The sequence below is a fragment of the Mustela nigripes genome, unplaced genomic scaffold (assembly GCF_022355385.1).
Source record: "Mustela nigripes isolate SB6536 unplaced genomic scaffold, MUSNIG.SB6536 HiC_scaffold_2195, whole genome shotgun sequence".
Lineage (NCBI taxonomy): Eukaryota > Metazoa > Chordata > Mammalia > Carnivora > Mustelidae > Mustela > Mustela nigripes.
In genome coordinates this window covers 1-5,005 of record NW_026741602.1, presented here as the reverse complement: position 1 = coordinate 5,005, position 5,005 = coordinate 1, and the positions used below count along the sequence as shown (strand labels likewise).

At 31.9% G+C, this 5,005-nt stretch overlaps 1 long non-coding RNA gene across 1 annotated transcript; it reads right to left on the bottom strand.

The window, feature by feature from the left end:
- Positions 1-661: 661 nt before the first annotated feature.
- Positions 662-4,673, bottom strand: LOC132008922 (uncharacterized). The gene is made up of 2 exons (XR_009401752.1): positions 4,591-4,673; positions 662-4,335 (listed from the first exon to the last, which is right to left on the bottom strand). It is a non-coding gene; the product is annotated as an uncharacterized LOC132008922 (long non-coding RNA).
- Positions 4,674-5,005: the final 332 nt, after the last annotated feature.

Genomic DNA, 5,005 nt, shown 5'->3' with positions numbered 1-5,005 from the left:
CCCCCCCCCCCCCCCGCCTACTTGTGATCTCACTCTCTCTCTGTCAAATAAATAAATAAAATCTTAAAAAAAAAAAAAGAATAGTTTGGAATCACAATGAAAGAATCCAGTTAGGAAAGAATAGGAAACTGAAAAATTTGAAAAAGCACATCCAACTCTGAAAATGAAGAAAATAAAGTCATTGAAATGGAAAATTCAATGGACAAATTAAATAGCAGAGTAGGGAAAGCCAGAAAGAAAGTGACCTTTCATGTATATGTATGTGAGGCATCCTGAAATTTTTAAATTTTATATAGAAAATATGAACCAGATTAGGAGACATGGAGGATAGGATAAAGAGGTATGCTGTTCCTCTAATAGGAGTTAAAGAGTTACAGAACAGAGAAAATGGGAGGGGGAGAATATTCAAAGAAATAATAGCTAAGAAATTTTCAGGACTGAAGACGTGATTTTTTATTTTCAAATACAGTGTTAATTACTCAATGCATAAAATATTCTTCAGCAACAAAAGTTCTGCATGTTTATTTGCTTATTCTTTTATAATCTGAATGTAGTATACAGAAAGAGTCCTTTTGTGGTAGAGTGGAAATAATTCTCTGTAAAAGCTGATAAACTTAATTATATTCATTTTGACATTTTCTTCCCCAAGAACAGACAACTGTAAAGACACTTGTGGAGAGTTTAATCAGCAAGCTGAAAAATCAGAAATGCAAACTTGTTTTACATTATAATGTTCAATTCCCTCAAGATTTTTTTACAATGGGCAAATAACTTAAATATAAAAGTAAATTTTACAGTAACTAAATTATGTGGTGAATTTTCAGTAACTGCATGCACTCAGTTGACTCTGTATCAACAACTATTATTGGGAAAAACTAAGAATTTTCTATAAGAATTGACACAGTGAGTCATTCTCCTGATCTTAACCTTGTCCCTGTCCCTTGTGTGTATATCATGGATAAGTTGTTAACAAATAAACTACTTTCTGGGATATTCACGGGTAAAGCAAAATTATGAAATCTTCATATTCATGTATTTAATATTTCCTTCATCCTAATATATGTTAATGTTGGAAATCATGTTACAAAATGAAACCTTCATAAAAGTTGTTTTCATAATTGTTCACATTTTATATTCTTAATATTTTCAAAATACTATAAAAATATATGGTTATTATCCTGTATCCTAACATTGTGTATGCCAGTGACACTTTAATTCTCCCCTGTAGATGAGAATGATCAGATAGAAGAGTCAAGGCAATTTCCCTAAAGGAATAAAACCAGCATGTGTGACTTCAGGAAAATCAAGATTGCAACCCTAACCTCTAGGGCAGGGTTTCTTGAACTCAACACTATTAATACTTGGGGTAGGATCATTTTTTGTTGTGAAGAGGGGTTGTCTTATGTATCACAGGATATTTAGTAGTAACCCTAAATTCTATCCACTAGATGCCAGTAGCACCTCATCACCAATGTGACCACCAAAAATGTATCCAGATATTTCCAAATGTCCAAATGCAGGTGTATAACTGCCCCATTAGAACCACTGGTCTAGAGAAAAAAATTAATGCATAAGCAATCAAATAGATGCATATACATTTATATCCTACATGTAAAAGTTTCATTTCTCTATGGAGTGAATATGACTGGCCATTTCTCTACGGAGTGAATATGATTGGGTGCTTTTTTTAAAAATAAAGTTTCCATTCTCTCTGAATAATCCTGCTGATTCCTAAATATAATTCAGTTTTTCTACAGCACATATTTTTTAGAGATGGGACTATAGCCACATCATTACATTGCAAATTCTAAACAAATTGTCTTTTTTTTTTTAAACAAGTGACCTTTGTCTCAAATTTTTATTTCCAATCATATTAAAATTTTAAGTAATATTATTTGAGCTAATAAAGTGCTATCTAATCTTTTATACTCACATTATTTCTGTGAGGTAGTTAAGTGTTTAGAGTTCCATCATTAGAGGAGATTAAGGATAAATTCAAGGTCATATAATCTGTCAATGACAAAATGAAAATAGACTACTTATGTCGCTTTTCCCTGCTGTTGGGACTGTTGTGATTCAGAAATAATTAAGAACATTAGATTATTTCATTCACACTATGATATATTAATGTTTTACTTCTTTGTGATTTTATACAAAGATTCAGATAATATAAATGATTTTTTCATAATTAATAACAGCAATTTGATTTCTTAAGAATGCGGTCTGGCACTCTTATGTGTTCATAAAGGTAAAATACCAACAGTTCCCAAAGTCACAAAGATGTATTTGGTTAAATAAAGTGCACAAGAATAGAAGTATCATATCATTAAGAACACGTGGCATAATCTTTGTAGTTAGATAAGGAAAAATTTATATAACTGGACTTTGATTTCCAAAACTGAAGCATTCTACACTCATGTGCATTTACACTTACTAAATAAATAACAATAGTTCAAATCATACTTGCATTAAACAAATAAGGTGATATCTTCCTACTCATTAAAAATTGTAGAAAGATTTACAAAGTTTGATATATGCTTACAAACATAATGATTAAAAAATAACGTCTATACACATATGAAATATATTAACACATCATTAATTTAAATGTTACATAAATCTTTCTTTAGATAAGTGCTACTTCCTATTTTTTTATTGCTTCATGTTTTCAGTTGGCAACCTTTAAAAGTACAGAGCATCCTTACCTAAATATCAGAAAATAAGCAAAAAAGTATTTAATTCTAAAATCTATTTAATATACCTAAATGCTTCTCACATTATTTTAAAATATTGTAAGGCAAACAAACAAACAAAAGAAACACATTTCCAAACAGTATCTAATGCAAGACCTGTAGAAAAAAATGTTATTAATAAAAGTCTGTGATCAAACCCTTAGCTGGAAATGTAGCAAGATAAACAAAATAAACTTTGAGATTTCTACTTGAAATTTTAAAGCATGAAACAAAGCATATAGTTGGTAATTCAGAACATTAAAAAAAAGTAGTGTGTTTACTCTTTAAATGGGTGAATACACTAGAATTCAAGACTTCTAAGACTTCTAAGCATATGTATGTACCCTTAAACTCAAATTAGTATCATTCAACATAACTATGCAATTCCATGGAACTTAACTATTTTAATCATGTAAATGTTCTTGGGTGACCAAATCCATAAGTACTTATGTTGTAAATACTTTAGTCAGTAACAGGTTCACAGGATTTCTAATTTATAGTCTGTGACTTCGTAAACCAGAATCTGGGGTAGCATGATTCACATTGGGTGTTTCAAGACATATATAAGTCCAAGGTAACATAGTATTTTGAAAACTTGGAAGAGAAGAAAAGTAAAGTGTACAACAAAATATGAGCTGATGGGTCAGAAATTGGGATTGCATATAAGAACTGGGGTGTAAGGCAATATAAACAGCCAATGGCCAGGAGTTGTAGATAATTAGCAAAAAGGCACAAGAATAGATAAGTAGAACCAAAAAGCCCTTGATCACTGGGCCCATGTTCTCTCCCAAACAGGATGCTTCTTGATTATCACCTTCCTGAGCCAGAATTGGTTCCAGATAATAATAAGCTCCCTGATAGGGCTGATACGGATCAGTGAGAAGCAAAGATCTAGACAACATGGATTTGTCACCTCACTGTTTCCTAAAAATACAGTATGTTATACCCTGGGGATAAAAATATATGTTTATAAAAAAAAAAATAAAGATAAATGGGAACTTCTCTGGCACAGAAAAAAAAAATACAGTATGTTATAGAAAGACAAAGGGTCTTTTCAGTATTATATCTGATTTTGGGAAACCCCAAAACTTATATGCTAGCAACAAATGCATGGAAAATATTTTTAATAATGCCCAAATTTAAAATACTCTTTTTTGACCATCAGGTATGTGTGTATATGTGTATATTAATCCTTTAGCAATATGTGGTCATAACTTTCACAATGACATCTTCATTAAAATAAAAAAGAAATAAAGGAAAATGCTGATGCTGAAATTCTTAACTCCAGAGTAGCACCAGTTAATGAATATAGTAAGTCAGTACTTTGCTTCAACAAAATTTTACCCCCAAAGTTTCCCCCAAAACTTCACTCATTATCAAACCCTCCCCCCAAAAAGAAATCCAAATCTGGTCCAATTATCTTAGGAAACATATGTAACTGAGTCACTGTTTAAGATCATTTAGTATCACAGACGCTTCACAAACGAGTCCCACTCATCTTGCCACTTTGATCTGGGAAGTTCAATTCAATATGGTTGAAGGCAGGATTATCAGTTCCACCATCTTCTACCGGGTGAGATTTATAGCTTAAAATATGCTCCTTCTAAAAGAAAATGTTAACAGTGATTAGCAAAAAAAGGAACTATTCTAAATATTCTAAATAATAGTTTCTGCTTTTTTTCCTCTAAATCCGCTTTGCAGTCTATTGAAGACAAGATATACAATAGAAATCAAAGAATAGGGCAAATATTTTCCTTGCCCATCAGAGTTCAAAAGAGAGTCCAAGGACTAACTAGTATGCTATCCTGGTAATAAAAGCACGGTCTTACTAATGTAAGGAGAAAGAAAGCCAACTTACTTTCTTAAAAATGTCAAAATTGGATAAAAAGTCCTCTTTGGTTAATAGGAATCTGCGGTCTAAGTTTTGTTTCCTTCCTCCTGAAAAACATTTACATCATTTACAATGTTAAAAGGTATCTGTAACTACCCAGTGACGGCCCATCATACAAGCATTTACCTTGTGCACATTCAACTCTACACACTCATAAAACACGCAGAGAAAAAGAATCTTTTACGTAGTGCTGAAGACTTGGCTCACCATTTCCCTTTTCCTGGTCTTAGATTCTGCAAGCCTCTAACTGTGACAAATGAGTCTAGTGTTTGAAGATGAATGAGATGGTTCTTAAATGCAAGCCACCTACCTCATATGGTACTTAACCGAAGAACCCAAGACTCATAAGGAAACTGATTTAAAAGCAACCTCTTTGATCTAC